Source organism: Felis catus, chromosome F1 (assembly GCF_018350175.1).
Source record: "Felis catus isolate Fca126 chromosome F1, F.catus_Fca126_mat1.0, whole genome shotgun sequence".
In the NCBI taxonomy this organism is placed as follows: domain Eukaryota; kingdom Metazoa; phylum Chordata; class Mammalia; order Carnivora; family Felidae; genus Felis; species Felis catus.
This window is the reverse complement of record NC_058384.1, coordinates 16,411,974-16,432,176: the sequence shown is the minus strand read 5'-3', so window position 1 is coordinate 16,432,176 and position 20,203 is coordinate 16,411,974. Positions and strand designations below refer to the sequence as shown.

Sequence of the window (20,203 nt, the reverse complement as noted above, 5' to 3'; positions counted from 1 at the left end):
GAAGAAGGGCATTATATCATGATCAAGGGGTCTATCCACCAAGACCTAATAATTATAAACATTTATGCTTCAAATGTGAAAGCACCCAAATATATAAATCAATTAATCACAAACATAAAGAAACTCATTGATAATAATACCATAATAGTAGGGGACTTCAACACCCCACGTACAGTAATAGATCATCTAATCAGAAAATCAACAAGGAAACAATGGCTTTGAATGACAGGATCAGATGGACTTAACAGATATATTCAGAACATTTCATCCTAAGGCAGAATATACATTCTTCTGCAGTGCACATAGAACGTCCTCCAGAATAGACCACACACTGGGACACAAATCAGCCCTCAACAAGTACAAAAAAATCGAGATCATACCATGAATATTTTCAGACCACAACACTATGAACCTCGAAATCAACCACAAGAAAAAATGTGGAAAGGTAACAAATACTTGGAGACTAAAGAACATCCTTCTTAAGAATGAATAGGCTGACCAAGAAGTTAAAGAGGAAATTAAAAAGTACATGGAAGCCAATTAAAATGATAACACCACAGCCCAAAACCTCTGGGATGCAACAAAGGCAGTAATAAGAGGAAAGTATATAGCATTCAGGCCTAAGGAAGGAAGGAAGGTCTCAGATACACAACCTAACCTTATACCTTTAAGAGCCTGAAAAAGAACAGAAAATAAAACCCCAAACCAGAAGACAAGAAATAATAAAGATCAGAGCAGAAATTAATGCTATTGAAACCAAAAACAAGGAAACAAAAAACAAAACAAAAAAAACAGTAGAACAGATCAATGAAACCAGAAACTGGTTCTTTGAAAGAATGAAGAAAATTGTAAACCACTAGCCAGTTTGACTAAAAAGAAAAAGTAAATGACCCAAATAACTAAAATCAAGAATGGAAGAGGAGAGGTCACAACCAACACAGCAGAAATACAAACAATAATAGGAGAATATTATGAGCAATTATACGCCAATAAAGTGGGCAATCTGGAAGAAATGAACAAATTCCTAGAAACATATACACTACCAAAACTGAAACAGGAAGAAATAGAAAATTTGAACAGACCCAAACCAGTAAAGAAATCGAATTAGTAATCAAAAATCTCCCAAAAAACAAGAGTCCAGGGCGAGATGGCTTTCCAGGGGAATTCTACCAAACATTTAAGGAGGAGTTAACACCTATTTTCTTGAAGCTGTTCCAAAAAATAGAAATGGAAGGAAAACTTCCAAACCCTTTCTATAAAGTCAGCATTACCTTGATTCCAAAACCAGATAGAGACCCCACTAAAAAGGAGAACTATAGACCAATTTCAATGCTGAACATGGATGCAAAAATCCTCAACAAGATATTAGCCAACCACATCCAACAATACATTAAAAATTATTCACCACGATGAAGTGGGATTTATACATGGGACGCAGGCCTGGTTCAATATCTGCAAAACAATTAACGTGATTCACCACATCAATAAAAGATGCATCCTCTCAATAGATGCAGAGAAAGCATTTGACAAAATACAGCATCCTTTCTTGATAAAAACCCTCAAGAAAGTAGGGATAGAAGGAGCATACCTCGAGATCATAAAAGCCATAGATGAACAACCCAACGCTAATATCATCCTCAATGGGGAAAAACTGAGAGCTTTCCTGTTAAGGTCAGGAACAAGACAGGGATGTCCACTCTTGCCACTGTTGTTCAACATAGTATTAGCAGTCTTAGCTTCTGCAATCAGACAACACAAAGAAATAAAAGGCATCCAAATTGGCCAGGAGGAAGTCAAACTTTCACTCTTCACAGATGACATGATACTTTATATGGAAAACCCAAAAGATTCCACCAAAAAACTGCTAGAATTGATTCATGAAATCAGCAAAGCTGCAGGATATAAAATAAATGCAAAGAAATCAGTTGTATTCCTATACACCAACAATAAAGCAACAGAAAGAGATATCAAGGAATCAATTCCATTTACAATTGCACCAAAAACCACAAAATACCTAGGAATAAATCTAACCAAAGAGGTGAAAAATCTATACACTGAAAACTACAGAAAGCTTATGAAAGAAATTGAAGAAGACACAAAAAAATGGAAAAAGATTCCAAGCTCCTGGATAGGAAGAACAAATATTGTTAAAATGTTAATAATACCCAAAGCAATCTACATATTCAATAAAATGACTATCAAAATAACACCAGCATTCTTCACAGAGCTAGAACAAACAATCCTAAAATTTGTATGGAACTAGAAAAGCCCTCAAACAGCCAAAGCAATCTTGAAAAAGAAAACCAAAGCAGGAGGCATCACAATCCCAGACTTCAAGCTATACTACAAAGCTGTAATCGTCAAGACAGTATGGTACTGGCACAAGAACAGACACTCAGATCAATGGAACAGAATAGAGAGCCCAGAAATGGACCCACAAACATATGGCCACCTAATCTTTGACAAAGCAGGAAAGAATATCCAATGGAATAAAGACAGTCTCTTCAGCAAGTGGTGCTGGGAAAACTGGGCAACGACATGCAGTAAAATGAACCTGGACCATTTCTCACACCAGACACAAAAATAAACCCAAAATGGATGAAAGACCTAAATGTAAGACAGGAAGCCATCAAAATCCTCGAGGAGAAAGCAAGCAAAAACCTCTTTGACGTTGGCTGCAGCAACTTCGTACTCAACACGTCTCTGGAGGCAAGGGAAACAAAAGCAAAAATGAACTACTGGGACCTCATCAAAATAAAAAGCTTCTGCACAGCAAAGGAAACAATCAGCAAAACTATAAGGCAACTGACGGAATGGGAGAAGATATTTGCAAATGACATATCAGATAAAGGGTTAGTATCCAAATCTATAGAGAACTTATCAAACTCAACACCCACAAAACAAATAATCCAGGAAGAAATGGGCAAAGGCATGAATAGACACTTCTCCAAAGAAGACATCCACATGGCCAAACAACATGTGAAAAAATGCTCAACATCACTCATCATCAGGGAAACAGAAATCAAAATCACAATGAGATACCACCTCACACCTGTCAGAATGGTTAACAGTAACAAGTCAGGCACAACAGATGTTGGCGAGGACGTGGAGAAAGAGGATCTCTTTGGCACTGCTGGTGGGAATGCAAGCTGGTTGCAGCCACTCTGGAAAACAGTATGGAAGTTCCTCAAAAAACTAAAAATAGTTGCACCCAGCAATTGCACTATTAGGTATTTATCCAAGGGAGACACGTGTGCTGTTTCAAAGGGGCACACTAACCCCAATGTTAATAACAGCACTATCGACAATAGCCAAAGTATGGTAAGAGCCCAGATGTCCATCAATGGATGAATGGATAAAGAAGATGTGGTATATACATACAATGGAGTATTACTCGGCAATCAAAAAGAATGAAATCTTGCCATTTGCAACTATGTGGATGGAACTGGAGGGTACTGGGCCAAGCAAAATTAGTCAGAGAAAGACAAACATCATATGACTTCACTCATATGAGGAGTTTAAGATACAAAACAGATGAACATAAGGGAAGAGAAACAAAAATAACATGAAAACAGGGGGGGAGACAAAACATAAGAGACTCTTAAATATGGAGAACAAACAGGGGGGATGTTGTGGGAGGGGGTATGGGCTAAATGGGTAAGGAGCATTGAGGAATCTACTCCTGAGATCATTGTTGCACTATATGCTAACTAACCTGGATGTAAATTTAAAAAAAGAAAAAAGAAAAAGAAAAAATGTATCTTGAAAGACAGTAAAAAAAGAATCAGTACAAACTGGATTACAAATCACATGAGGAGTGAAGGAGAAGAAAAAGTTCTGAAAGTCTTTTTTCAATGAGCATTTATTAAATACACAGAGCAACAAACTGGAAATCTAGGAAGATACCGGTACCAGTGAAATTAATAAGAAAACAAAACAAAACAGAAAAGATGGTCAGTTTAAGTTGGCAATAATGAAATCCCTTTGTAACTCTTCAGGTTTCAATTTTTATGAGAAATCCAGAATAAGAAGAAGGCAGATACATCTGACTGAAGAACTGGTAGAGGCCAGATTTAGAGAGCTTCATTTCAGAATAATTACTAAAAGAATGGTAGTTCAATCCTTGAGAATGGATGAGTTTTCTGTAGGAATATTCAAAGAGTACAATAAATTAGGGACAGGGAGAGCATCACAAAATTGTATCTCTGTAAGATCATTTTTAAATGTCATCCAATCATTCATTTGTCCTTGGGCAGAACTGCACTTAAATAAAAACTCCAAAGGTCATTATCTTTGATTTTATCTTATCTTTAAACTCTCCACCAAAAGGCATTCTTAAAAATCTCCTGCAAAATATATCCCTAATGTTAAAATACATTTATTAAAATCTTTCTATATTTTCAATGTAGTTTCAGAACACAAAGAGTAAATTTTTGTATAGTAAGTGAAATTAAATAATCAAACATTAAATTATATCTCATTTGTTAAATGGATAAGCAGAAGGACTTATACACTTTTTTTTTTGGTCTTATAAAAAAGTATCATTCAGAGCACCTGGGTGCTCAGTCTGTTGAGTGTCCAACTCTTGATTTTTGCTCAGGGTATGATCTAAAGTTCATGATTTCGAGCCCCATGTCGGGCTCTGAACTGACAGCATGGAGCCTGCTTAGGATTCTCTCTCTCTCCCTCTGTCCCTCCCCTGCTCACATGCTCGCTCGCTCTCTCACTGTCTCTCTCTCAAAATAAATAAATAAACTTAAATAAATATGTATAACTCAATATACAGCATAAGCTTAGAAGAAAACATTTTCTTCAGACAAGTCCAAAGATCTACTTGTATTACATCAAATCAAGTTCTTATCCAACAGTGAAAAAAGGTTTCTGAATTTCCATAAATGCCCTGGTGTTCTAAAATAAGCAGTATCTTTCTGAATCAACTTAAACAGGATATTATAATTCATGATATTTGAATTATGAAGATTTAGGGTTTTTTCCCAAATTGTGATTTGTTGTTGTTATTCTCTTCTCAACCTTATACAATCATAAAGACTGTTAAAATAAATACAAAAATTAGCAGAAAACTAGGCTGTACAAGTTCTAGAGCATCTTTGTAATTTAGCCATTTGGAATTCTGGAACCTTAAAATTAGTAAATAGTTTGCAATTAGTAATCTGGAGGAAAAGGAGAGGCAAATGTTAAATACTCTTATCAAAATTATATAACTGAAACTGTTGTTTAGAAGAAATCAACATAAGTGGTAAAGTATTTTCAAATGATAGGTCTACTGCTATAAAAATAAGTCTAATCTCATCAAAAAGGCCTATGTTCAAAGCTATTTCTATGAGCATGGAAAGAACTGAGTAACTCTCCCCGGTTTATACTGTATCTCGCCAATACCTTAAAAAACTAACACTACACATATTCTAGTAAATTTCAATATAACATAACGTATAGAAAAGAGTTAATATAGCTGGGCTGAGACTATCTTTGGAACAGCCTCCTTGCAAGGTTGGCTCTTGGATGGCTTCCGGGAATGTGGCTGATAAACAGTTTCTCACCACGATATAAAACTTTCCCTAAATTATCATGTCTGGACTGTTACACAAACAATATGGTTTATGCTAAATATCTGCCTTCCTTCCAGAAGTTTGAAATTTTGGTTGGTGCAAGGCAGAGGGTACCTACATGACCAGCCTCCAGTAAAACCCTAGAGGGCTGAGTCACTAATGAGCTTCACTGGTCCACAATACTTTGCACATGTCACAACTCATTGGAGGAATGAAGTTGTGCTGTGTGACTTCACTGGGAGAGGACTTGTAAATGCTTCTGATTCCCTTCACTAGTTTTGCTTTGTTTTCTTTTGGTATAATAAATCTTTGCTGTGAGTACAACCATATGCTAAATCTTATGAGTCCCTTCAACAAATCACGAAACCTGGGGTGGTTTGGGGGACCCATAACCAATATGGTTTGAGATCATTTGATTCTTCAAAAGTAATTATCTGGATTTACACATTAAAAATATTCATTGCATTTGCAGATGGTAAAAGTTTAAATACAGTGAAAGATACAATGAAGTTTTAAAAAAGGCTGGAATAACTGAGCCAACTCTAACAAGATGAAATTTAAAGGAGATAAAGATAAAATTGTGTTTTCAAAACCCACAAACTATTGTACATGTAGGAAGAAGGAACAAATAATTAAGCAGGTGCAAAAAAGACTTAGGCTTTATTGAAAATAAGCTCAATATGTTAAGTGATAAAATATAACTACCAAAGGTACCTAATTTACTTCTATGCTGAATAGCAGCTCAATAAATATATAATAAATGTTATATAAACCAAGGAAGAATGACAACTCCATTCTCTTTTGTTAATGGTTATATTACATACAGAACATTATTCAGCTCTGAGCACCATTTAAAGAAGGATATATTAGAGCACATGCAGGGAAAAACTAGTGATGAGCTTTAAAACCATATTTTAGGAGTAATGGATCAAGAGTAAGATAAGGCTTTTCTAAGAAACAATGGCTCTATTAATGGATACACAAGGTTCTTGGGCAAAATAGAAATTTTAAATTCTTTCTAGGTAATCATGGTGGGAAAAACGTCAGAAAGACATTCATTTCAGCTGAATAAAATAAAAATTATCCCAAATCCAAAGCTACCCCAAAATGCATTTGCCCTCTGTTAAAATATGTATTCAAAGCCTATGAGTCCACTGAATGTGGATTTTAGAAGGAAGAATTTAATTAGAGTAGATACCTATACACAACTGAGTCGGGCAGGGAAAGGGGTAAGGGAAAAGACCCAAATATACAGTTAATCTGGACAATTTCACCCAACAAATGTATGACTTACCAATTAGCATTTTATACTCAGCTCAACAAGTTATTAAATAGCCACTATATATAAGACACTCTGAAGAAATAGATGTAAAAGACACAATGAGAGGGTGCCTAGGTGGTTCAGTCAGTTAAGCATCCGACTCTCAATTTTGGCTCAGTTCATGATCCCCAGGTCAAGAGATTGGGCCCCACATTAGGCTTCGTGCTGGGTGTGGAGCCTGCATGAGATTCTCTCTCCCTCTCCCTCTTCCCCACATGCACATGTATGCACATGCTTTCTGTCTTGCTCTTAAAAAAAAAAAAAAAAAAAGCCAAAAAACAAAAACACACACACACACACAAAAACAAAAAATCAAAACGAACAAACAAAAAAAACCACAACGAGGAGAAAAGGTGCAGACTTATAAGCGTCCCCTGCTCCTTAGACATTCATACCAGGTATGACTTCTACAAAGTAGTAAAACCACTCAATTGTCTACCAGAGCTCCAGTAATACCCATGGTTTTGTAGGTTAGGGAAAGCCTCAGTATCAAAACTAGGCCTGGGGTTCTCAGCCCTCAACAGCTGGTCTTGATGTCCACATACATACCAAGGATGCAGTGTTTGAAAGTCTCCACTTATAAAAAGATCCTCCCCTACTTTGAGAGGCCAGCAAGGATATTATTTCTGTAACAGAGGCTGAAGAGTACAATTTAAAACATGTCCTAAATCTTTCTCAAACTCCAGTATATAAATGGTTGTGTGGCACACAGAGCACACAAACAGGAAATGCTGAGGACAGCACCAACAATGGGAGAACAGCACTGACAGAATTCAGTGTTTTTAAAAATAATACATGGTCTTAACAAAGCAGGAGCACAAAGTAAATGATAAGCTATTAAAAATGAGAAGATCTGGGGCGCCTGGGTGGCTCAGTCTGTTGAGCATCCAACTTCGGCTCAGATCATGATCTCACGGTCCGTGAGTTCGAGCCCCGCGTTGGGCTCTGTGCTGACAGCTCAGAGCCTTGAGTCTGCTTCCAATCCTGTGTCTCCCTCTCTCTCTGCCCCTCCCCCACTCTCACTTTGTCTCACTCTGTGTCTCAAAAATAAATAAATATAAAATTTAAAAAAAAAGAAGATCTGAGCTAAAAGATTTTTAAAATTAAAAATTTGGGCACTTTGGTTTAAATGCAGCTGAACAGATCCGTCCTAGTTACCTTCTTTTTTCTTAAAGTGGGGAAGAAAAATACCATAAAACACCGCATTAACAAAGCAACCTCTAATCGGGGCTAGGAGGCAATAAAGTGAAAAATTAATTACCTTAATTTACTTGTTAATGTAGAACTGCTCCTGGCAAGTTGGGAGCGAAACAACCTGGTTTGATAGTTATTGGTGTGAAGATAAACTGGTTCGTTCCCTTTGAAAAGCAACTGGCAATATATGCAAATAATCTTAAAACACCTTCACACGGTTTGGCTCAGTATTTCACTTTCTTAAAAACTGTAAGAAAATAATACTAAATACAAAGTTTCATTTATAAAGATGTTCGTAAGGAATATGCAATAACGTGGAAAAATGCTCAAGATATAAATAAATAACTACATTTAAAAATCCTTTACATAGAAAAGGTCCTAATGCACAGTGGGAAAATGGAAGGGAAAGAAATGAAGAGTTATTCTATCTAATTCTATGTGGGTAATGGACTTATGGGTGATTTATTCTCTTTTTTGTCCTTTTATATATTCCCTGTATTTCCTTAAGGAGTAATACTTTTTTTTAATGTTTGTTTATTTTTTGAGAGAGACAGAGTGCAAGTGGGGGAGGGGCAGAGAGACAAGGAGACACAGAATCCGAAATAGGCTGCAGGCTCCAGGCTCTGAGCTGTCAGCACAGAGCCCAACCTGGGGCTCGAACCCATGAACCGCAAAGCCGAAGTCAGAGGCTTAACCAATTGAGCCACCCAGGCACTCCAAGGAGTAATATTTCCACCCAGGCACCCCAAGGAGTAATATTTCTTTAAAATATTAAAAACAGGGGTGTCTGGTGGCTCAGTCAGTTAAGTGTCGCACCCTAGATATCAGCTCAGATCAGGATCTCATGGTTCATGATATCGAACCCTGCAATGGGCTCTGTGCTGGCAGTGTGGGGCCTGCTTGGGATTCTCTCTCTCTCTCTCTCTCTCTCTCTCTCTCTCTCTCTCTCTCTGCCTCTCCCCAGCTTACTCTAAGTAAATAAACTTAAAAAAATTAAAATTAAAAATAACTAAAATGAATCTTGATTGAGGATGAAAAGGAGAAATTAGTGACGTAGAAGCGATGAGAATTAAGAGGCAGAACTTAAGAGTTTACAGTGATTAGCTATTGGCTCATCCTTTTATAGAGTTGTCTGATAATTAGAGATGCTTATTATGGAAAGGCAAGTTACTGAATATATCAAGAAGTAGAGACAATATCCTAACACTCAAATGATCTCTGTAAGAAATTCTTGAGGTCTTAAGACTCTGCAGTCCATTGTTCTGAAAAAAGCAGGAAGATCCCATGATCCTCTGGAGAGCTTTCATTTAAAATCAAACTAATGTAAACCTGACAATTTGCTGGGCTTTTTAAAACATTCAGCTTTATGTGAAATTATTCTATGTGTTTTAAAAATTTATTTTTAATTCCACTATAATTAACAATGTTATGTTAGTTTTGAGTGTACCATATAGTGATTCAACAATTCTAACCATAACTCAGTGCTCATCACATGCTAAGTGTGCCCTTAATCCCCTTCATCCTTCACCTTTCACCCATCCCCCCACCCACCTCCTTTCTGGTAACCACCAGTTTGCTCTCTATATTTAAAAATCTGTTTTTTGTCTCCTTTTTTCTTCCTTCATTTGGGTTTTTTTTTGCATATTTTATTAAGTTTTCAATTTTAATTCCACTATAGTTAATACACAGTATTATATTAGTTTCAGGTGTACAACATAGTGATTCAACAACTGTATAAACTACTCAGTGTTCATCACGATAAATGTAGTCTTTAATCCCCATCACCTATCTCACCTATCTGCCCTCTGGTAAGCATCAGTTTGTTCTCTAGTGGTAAGAGTTTGTTTCTTGCTTTGTCTTTTTTTTTTCCTTTGCTTATTTGTTTTTTGTTTTTTCCTTAACTTCCACATGAGTGAAATGATATGGTATTTATATTTCTCTGACTTTTTTCACTTAGCATTATACCCTCTAGATTCACCCATGTTGTTGCCAATGAAAGATTTCATTCTTTTTTGTGACTAATATTCCTATTCATTTTTTACAGGAAATATAAGACAAATAAATTATAAAGGTGTTCAGCTAGACTACATGGGTTCAAATAATGGCTCTCTTACCTCAGTGACTTGGAACAGTACCTAATGCCTCAAAAGCATACGTATTTGCTTTTATTCTAATGAACCAAAGTGTATCTTTGATATAAATGTCAAGATCATTCATTCATTTTCTCGCCCATTTGACTAAACTTGAGAAAAACTCAAACACTCAGATTAATTTAAAACACCATTAGTTGACAACGTCAGACACCATAAAATTCCTTTGGCTGTAATAAATCTCAGCCATGAGTGCAACTATACCCACTTACATTCTAATTTACAAATTTCCAAGCACTTGCTAATATGTTGTACGTCAATGCAGAATTATAAATTCTCTAAGTCATATACATTTTAGAGTTACACACAATTTTGCCTCCTATACAGCGAGATCTTCTGTCCTTTAGTTTTCTGCTTTACTGCTTATTAAAGTACTACAAAAGAGGCCACTTATTTATAAGTAAAATCAATTCTTTTGGATTATAAGATTATCATTTATTGAAGGAAAGTTTAACAAATGTTTTTGACGTCTGAAACTTTTGTCAAATATTAAGTATTACTGACTGCTACATTAATAGTTTAATAAAAAGACTAGGAAATAAGTGGGTTTTTTTCATTGCCAATCCTTTATTTTCATTATCTTATTGCATTTTAAAATCTAATTCCAGAGGGACAGGGATTTTTATGTTATTGTTCTTGAAATAGTTGTCATGTTTCTGTAACAGCTCTTACTCTCTATATCCACTGACAGACAGAAAGCTCAATGTTTATAATAGCAGTGCCCAGCACTGAGTGATTTTAATGATCAGGGTACAGGTTAAGCTAGAGATCTAAAAATAGGACTCAACACTGTAAAACAGTTAACAGTTCTTCAAAAATTAAGCATAGATACACAAAGGACCATAGCCAAATAGGACAAAATATAAATATGTTAGCCATAAAAGGTAAGAATAATTTACTTAGAAAGTGTAGGACTACTTCATTTAGAGTGAGGTATTCAGTTGACAAACCACTGGAATCATAGGGAAGGAACCAGTGTCTAGAGTTTTACCCACATGCCAGAAATTCTCCTGATGCCTGGATGAATCAGATTGAAATTATCACTCATGAGATCCTTTGCAATTATAAAAGCACAACATTTTATTACCATATGTACCATATAAAAAGCATTTATAATGTCTTATATCAGAGGTCAGGAGATTTTTTTCTGGAAGGGCCAGACAGTAAGTATTTTAAATTCTGTAAGATAGAAGGTCTCTGTCACAATAACTTAACCCTGCCATTGTGGTATGAAAGCAGTCACAGGCAACATATAAATGAATGGGCACAGCTAAGTTTCAATAAAACTTTATTAACAATAGTAGGCAGTGGGCTTTAATTTGTCAATCCCTGTCTTATAAGTATCTATATGTTGTCCATATGACCCCTAATAGTCTATATGTTCTTGGAGAACTAAAAATATGTTTTACTTATAAGTCTCATCATCTTGCACAGAATTTAGTATAGTCCCTAGCAACAGAGTAACAACCAAATAAAGAACAAATAATTATATTGATCAAAAATAATTATAATTTAATTGATTATAATTATATATAAGGTCCACATCATATGCCTAGCTTGGTTGATAGGCAGATAAGCTAAAACCCACCTGTCATAAAGACAGAAATTCTAATCATAGAGATTCACCTATAATCAGGTGACAAATAGTAAAGAAAACGAATCTAAGAAGCAGTGATCTAGGATGATGCTGGAGTTGACAGAATGTGTCCCATATATATTCCCTCAAGCTATATCCACCCATGTTAACATTTCTATCCTAACCTCAAAGCTTATACTTTACACCTAAACTAGTTACTTTATTCTAATCAGATTTAATGCATATAAAAGAACATTCTCTTTGTAATATACTGTGTCCCGAAATTTCCTCACATGGTTTTGTATTGTGTTGAATATCGAACATTCCCCTTCCTTTCGCTTTGACAACTTCTCAAATATCCCAAGGTATGCTCTGTAACTGCAGAATCTAAACATGCGGCCAGATATTTAGGTCAATTCATCTTTTTAAACTCATCAGTCTCTCTAATTCCTCAATCTATTGCATTGTTCCTAAGACTTTTCTGCAATCTCTCCCTCAAATCCTGGAAATCAGATGATCTGCCCCCTTGCTTGCTTCCCATTAGTCAATAAGTTATACTTTGGATTTAAAAGCGACCAGGAGTATTACGAACCACAATTTATACCTAACTTATACCCACAATCAATAAATATTTATTGTCCTAATTTGTTGATATGGAATGCAAATTAAGATTTCAATAATTTGGATTTTGCAATGACTCATCTTGCAAGCCCTTTTAGTTAGTACCATAAATTAAGTAGTCATAAACAATCACAGAAATTTTAAATTTGTAAGAAAATAAACTTTCCAAAAACTTAGTTGAATTTATTTCAATTGCTGCCTATACTGGGAACCAAGGAAAGGATTCATTTAAGGACATTTACAAGACAATCCTGTGTTAGTGTAAATTGAGTTCCTTTAATTTTTCTGTAACCATATTATTTCACTAAAATAAAACTGAATTATATATTAGAAGGGTTTCATTTAAAACATCACTGATTCAGACTTATTTTATTCCCTGAATATTATTTCATATATTAAACATAAAACATATATAAAGCACTGTAGCATGAAATGTCAAAACCTTTTCCATTATAATGCTTCAGAAAAACCCTATGATGACTTCATCCTATGATGACTTCAAAAATACTGCAAATCCATCACAAAGAACGTTCAGAACATGGTTGTGACATGTTTACTTTTCAAAAGTAGTTATATGAAGACCATGTAATTGACAGTTCTTCATCATTATATTTTCTATTTTTTAATTTTTTTTAATGTTTATTTATTTTTGAAACAGAGTACAAGAGGAGGAGGAGGAGGAGGAGGGGAAGAGAGAGAGAGGGAGACACAGAATTCAAAGCAGGCTCTGGGCTTTGTGATGACAGCTCAGAGCCTTGTCAGGCTCAAACCCATGAACCAAGAGATCATGACCTGAACCAAAGTTGGATACTTAACCAACTAAGCCACCCAGGTGCCCCCATCATTATATTTTTAAATATACAGTTAAAACTATCCAATTCAGTCTATATATCTTCTAATATATTTAGCAGACAACTATTGTGTTTTGGGCTTTTATTTATTGAAAGAGAGAGAGAGAGAGAGAGAGAGAGAGAGAGAGAGAGAGAACGAACTAACGAACAGAAGCAGGAGAGGGGCAGAGAGAGAGAATCCCAAGCAGGCTCCACACAGCCAGCATGGAGCTCAAGAACCATGAGATCACGACCTGAGCTGAAACCAAGAGCTGGACACTTAACCAACTGAACCACCCAGGCACCCATACTGTGTTTTTAAAAGGAGAGGTAGGGGCACCTGGGTGGCTCAGCCGGTTAAGCCTCTGACTTCAGCTCAGGTCACAATCTCACGGTCTGTGAGTTCGAGCCCTGAGTCGGGCTCTGGGCTGATGGCTCGGAGCCTGGAGCCTGCTTCCGATTCTGTGTCTCCCTCTCTCTCTGCCCCTCCCCCATTCATGCTCTGTCTCTCTCTGTCTCAAAAATAAATAAAAACGTTTAAAAAAAATTAAAAATAAATAAAAAATAAAAGGAGAGGTAAATTTTCATTATCCTCTATGCACTAGAAATTGTTTTAATATCAAAACAATGAGTAGTACTAAATACATCTTATTAAAATTTTCCATGATCTCAAAAGCTCCCTTGTAACATCCAGTTAATTTTAAGGTGATCTTTCCTACTTAATAGGTTAAAAGTTAAAATTTCACATGGAATCTTTCCTGTATCAACTAAGTAAGCCTTCATTTTCTACTCAAGGAAGAAGGGTAAGGTCATTCTACCACCAGCCATCCATAAATACATGATTCAAGAGCCTTATCATGGGCAAAACTATTGCTACACAAGACATATGCTCGGGACTAGCTCTGTCTAGCTATATGATACTAGGGTCACTTAAAAATCTTATCTCAGATTTCTGTATGTGAAATGAGATAGTGCTTACTCACAAAAGCTTTTAGAATGTCAAGGGCATTATGCATGTTCAAAAAGCATTTTAACCTTTTTCAAATTTTAACTTGCAGTGATCTCTAATAATTTCTTAACCCTCACAACAGAGGTACATGCTTGTCTCCATTTTCCTCATGGTACACTGAATCATTGGTAACTGTGCTCAAGAACATTACTTCAAATCCTAATATGTTTTCTAAAAAAAGATGTGTACCTTTAACTATTAGAAAAGTAATTAAACACCCTACAAGGACTGCAAATTGAGAATGCCAGCATTTCCCCCGAAGTTTGTAATGTGGTAAAAGCATTAAGACACCCCCCTCATACACACGCACGCTATCTGTCCCTATGATACTACCAGATGTCCTGGATTCAGAATCTATAAAAGTAAATCCAAATCTAGTCTTCTAATAAATTTTAAGTCTGTTTAATTGTAAATGTTAAATCACATTTACAAAGAGGGCTGATATATGAAATTGATGACTTAAATAACAGAAGCCATCACAAGACACGTTTAATAACATGACATTGTAAATATGAGTCTTCAAAATGCACTTTCCCAGATCTATTTCCAAATAAATATACCTAGAAATCCAGTAAAGTTTTAAGATCTTGGTGATGTAAAACATTTAAAAACAACTGACTTTGAACAACGGAAGCAAGGAGAGAAAACTAATCCTTGGGATGTTACGTTTTCCTCAAAATCTATTTGAACAGAGAAAGAATTGAACATCTACATCACTGTAATTTTTAATTTCAATACAAATAATATTTTAAATATCTAACGGCAAGAACATTTCAAAAAAACCTAGGTATACTTTATACAGAGTTTATTTTCTTACAAACAAGAAACCATGTTCTATTTTAAAATTGGTAACTTCCAACAATTCTTAAAATCAAAACCTGAATCTTCCTTTCCTTGCCAAAATAATAAATATAACAAAAATCCAAACATAATTTAACTTAAATTATATTTAAACATATTAAAACATTAAACAAAGATTTTCAGGATTTTTTACCTGCTTTTTCAGAAATTCTTTTAATCTTCTCCAAATACATCATTTGCAATATCAATTTTACCAATTTAGCATTTTTAATTATAAAATTCCTGACAAAGTAAACACAATAACTGTGAAGAGGCTATTAGTCTAAAATGTATGGTGTTGTATGGAAACCAATTTGACAATAAATTTCATATATAAAATAAAAAATAAAAAAAAAATAAAATAAAATGTATGATCTGATAATAACTATTTTAAACCTGAAACTCTCTTAGGAACGTTAGTAGAGTAAATGTTTTAAAGCTGTATTTTACAGTCTATACATTAACGACTATTTGTGCCAGTGTAACCTCAGACAAGGGGTTATCTCTTGCATTCATTGCATTGGTCTACACTGCATTCAAAGATACATTTTGAATCTTAAAGAACAGGCTATATAACTTTGTGTTTGTTTATGGGCCTCCCAACCCAATTAATACCACCACTTTAAATTTATAAAGAAAGTATGTTTGGGCACTTTTAACTGGCAACAACCTTACTTACACTTGCCTAAATAGAAAACAAAATAAATTAATTGCAGTCTAATTTCTAAAATCAAATATGCATGTGATTTCTCTTGCATAAAGTAGCATTTTGATAAGTTTTAGAATTCTAGAAAATATTTCCATTCAATAAATTCTACTACTATGCTCTATGTTTCTTGATATTTATCATCGAGAAATTTTAGAAATGAAAAATCTCAAAGATTCATCTGGTCCCATTCACTATAGTGAAAGTGCTGATATCACATACGCCTTTCATGTTAATATCTATCAGACATAACAGGCTCCTAATGAATATATTACTCTGATTTTTTATATTACTCTGATTCCCTTCATGGGGAATCATAAATAAAAACAGAATAGAAATTACCATTAAAAAATTATACTGAACACCAAGTAATGTATAGAATTACTGAATCACATATTGTACACCTGGAACTAATATAACACTGCATGTTAAGTATACTAGAATTAAAAAAAGAAATTTAAGTTACATATATAATCTTTGAAGATGGGGAATTGGAAAAGTAGACTCTTGTATATCTGTGAAATGTAGTTAACACATCAGTTGGACCCTATTTCCCTAATATAGGATCATTCTTCTGATATTTAAAGATCTGAAAAATGTTAAAAGGTGTCATCACTGGTGCATTAAAAACCCTATAGTCACTGAGATCCCTTTCAGATGCAGCAAATAACACTTCAAATTGATTGTGTTGAAGCAAAAATAAGTCAAGAATATCTAATGTTGCAATTTCTCTGAAATTTTTTTCTGAAATAAATATTATAGGAATCAAAAACTATATAGACTATCTACAAAGAAGTAGAAAGACATATTCCATGCTCATGGATTGGAAGCACAAATATTGTTCAAATGTCTATACCACCCAAAGCAATATATACATTTAATGTGGTCCCTATCAAAATACCAACAGCATTTTTCACAGAACGAGGAAAAAATTCTAAATTTTGTATGGAAACACAAAAGATCCTGAATAGCCAAAGCAATCTTGAGAAAGAAAAGCAAAGCTGGAGGCATCATAATTCCAGACTTCATACAAAGCTATGGTAAACAAAACAGTATGGTATGGGCACAAAAATAGACACATAAATCAACAGAACAGAATAGAAAACCTAGAAATGAACCCACAATTATGTGGTCAATTAATCTTTGACAAACCAGGAAAGAATATCCAATGGGAAAAAGACAGTCTCTTCAACAAATCGTGTTGGGAAAACTGGACAGCAACATGAAAAAGAATGAAACTGGACTTCATTACGCCATACACAAAAATAAATTCAAAATGGATGAGAGGCCTACAAGTGAGACCTGAAACCATAAAAATCCTACAAAAGAACACAGGCAGTAATTTCTCTGACATTGGCCATAGCAACTTTTTCTAGATAGGTCCCTGAGGCAATGGAAATAAAAGCAAAAATAAAGTATTTATACTACATCAAAACAAAAATTTCTACACAGCAAGGTAACAATCAAAAAAACTAAAAGACAACCTGGAATGGAAGAAGATATTTGCAAATGACATATCTGATAAAGGGTGGGTATCCAAAATATATAAAGGACTGATAAAATACCCAATAAACAAATAATCCAATTAAAAATGGGCAGATGACATGAACAGATATTTCTCCAAAGACATCCAGATGAACAACAGACACATGAGAAGATGTTTTCGTCATTTACCATCAGGAAAATGCAAATCAAAACTACAGTAAGATACCACGCCACACCTGTCAGAATGGCTAAAATCAACAACATAAGAAACAAAAGGTGTTGGTGAGGATGTGGAAAAAAAGTAACATTCGTACTGTTGGTGGGAATGTAAACTGGTGCAGCCACTGTGGACAGCAGTATGGAAGTTCCTCAAAAAGTTAAAAATAGAACTACCCTATTTACCCAAAGGATCCAAAAACACTAATTCAAAGGGATACATGCACCTCTATGTTTATAGCTGCATTACTTACAATAGCCAAGATATGGAAGCAGTCCAAGTATCCATCGATTGACAAATGGATAAAGAAGATGTGATATATACACACAATGGAATATTATTCAACCATAAAAAAGAATGTGATCTTGTCATTTGCAATGACACGGATGGAGCTAGAGAGTATAATGTTAAGCAAAGTAAGTCAGAAAAAGACAAATACCATATGATCTCACTCATATGTGGAATTTAAGAGACAAAACAAGCAAAGGGGGGGAAATGAGAGGCAGGGAGAGACAAATCAAGAACCAGACTCTTAATTAGAGAACAAACTGATGGTTACAGAGGGAGTGGGGAGAGGGTTGAGTTAAATAGGTGATAGGGATTAAGGAGTTTACCGGTGATAAACACTAGGTGACATACAGAATTGTTGAATCACTATATTGTACACCTGATCATATAATACTATATGTTAACTAGCTAGAATTAAAATAAAAACTTTTAAAAAACCAGAAATCTATAGAACTACCTTTAAAAGAAGACAGTACTGGGACATTACTGGATAATGTTACTTGTAGAATCAATAAGCACTGTTTTGTGAAACGTCAAAATATTGCTTAGTCATCATTCTCTCTTTTTTTTGAGTTCATTTATTTATTGACAGAGACAGAGAAGGGGGGGGGAGAGAATCCCAGACAGAATCTGCACTGTCAGTGCACAGCCCAACGTGGGACTTGATCTCATAAACTGTGAGATCATGACCTGAGCTGAAATCAAGAGTCAAACACAACCCAATGAGCCACCTAGGCACCCTCAGCATTCTTGTTTTTTTCAGCATTCTTGTTTTTTTCAGCATTCTTTTTAATAAAACAATTTTGTTTTTCTGAGTACAAAGGAAGTAAATGCTCATTTCTAAAAACAAATTAAACAGAATATTAATAAAGAAGACCCAATGCCATCACTATTAATATTCTAAAACACAACCATTTATACTATTAAACAAAGTTATGAATATTTTAAATTGCAGAGCAAAACAAGCACTGGATAAAACTCATTTACGAGAAACACTCAAAAGGGAATCTGGTTGTTTTCTTTTTCTTTTCTAGTCACTTCATTTTCTTCTATGTCTATACATACATTTGCTTGGAGAGTATGCCACTTTCTACATATTCTTCTTAATCCAAAAATAAAGTTTTGTTCGGGGAGAAGAGCGCTTGTTGGAACGTACACATCAGAGTATCACATCAGCTCAGTAACCTAAGCTTTTGTGCATTGTGATGGCTCTACCTGAACGTGTTATATTAGCAAACTCCCCACACCTTAATCTCCTTTATTTATCACATGCTTGTATCTTTTCCATATCTAATGATTAGCTTCCAGAGTGGAGAGAGACAGAGGACAGTCCTTCAAGGCAACAACTGCATTTATTTCTAAACTCATAAATTAGTGCCATATGTAGAATGAAACCTGTTGGCTAATCTTTGTTTCTTCCAGGTAACCTGTATATAACAAAACACCCTAAATTCCATTTTAGTAAGTGAAGAAAATTAAAATGTAAAGACAAATGGCAAAACATTCCTGAACAATCCTTTCTTACTATTGCCAACCTGACAAAAGAAAAATGTTTAAGCGTATTTTATGCAATAAATAATGTAAGGAGGTAAATTAATCTCAGAATCATCCCAACAACTGCTTGCTGGTTATACTTAATGTCAAATGATGTCTTCATGAATAATCATTCCTGGAAAAGGAGCTTTCAAAAATTATGGAAGTTTTCTATATTTAAAAACATCTGAGTTTAAGCCAAAATCTGAGTTTAAACAGATATGAAAAAAATGCTGTTTTAGTAAGCTCTTATACTCAATGGATTAATTCTGTTGTAAAATGTAATCTTCTTAGATTGTAATTAGTGATCTTGAAATTATGGTAGCAATGAATATGGCAGCCACAAAGATAATGAAACAGGAGCTACCACATTCTGAACGTGTTCTATGTGCCAAGAGCCATGCAGAGCACAAAGGCTACAATAGCTTGTTTAGTCCTCAAATCTAGCCCAACAGGAAGGTACAAGTCCCTGGGCTTTACTGAGGAGAAAACTGAGGACTTGGAACATTCAGTGTTACTAGAGATAAACAGCCTCTGAAGGCCAGGATTTCAGTCCACATTTCATACCCTAGTAGGTTATAAAGACTTCCAATACTACGTAACTTCAGAAATGGCTCCACAGACAATCGAACCCTTAGTAACAGACTCTGGCATTATTGTTTCGCTGTCACTTATAACCAAATTGAATAATTACCACAGAATAAAATATAATGATGAGAATAATGGTTATGCTTTCCATTCTTCAAACATATTAATTTTAAAAAGACAGAGTAGTTTCAAAATAAGTATTATCTTACTATATAAACACACATTAAAATATGTCAAAAGGAAGTTACAAGGCTTGCCTGAGAGTTGCACATGAAACA

General features: G+C 34.8%; 1 protein-coding gene across 10 annotated transcripts in view; it reads right to left on the bottom strand.

Annotated features, from left to right (window-relative positions):
* The window catches only part of RABGAP1L (RAB GTPase activating protein 1 like), a 762,235-nt gene that overhangs the window by 462,770 nt on the left and 279,262 nt on the right, over positions 1 to 20,203 (bottom strand). The window lies entirely within an intron of this gene.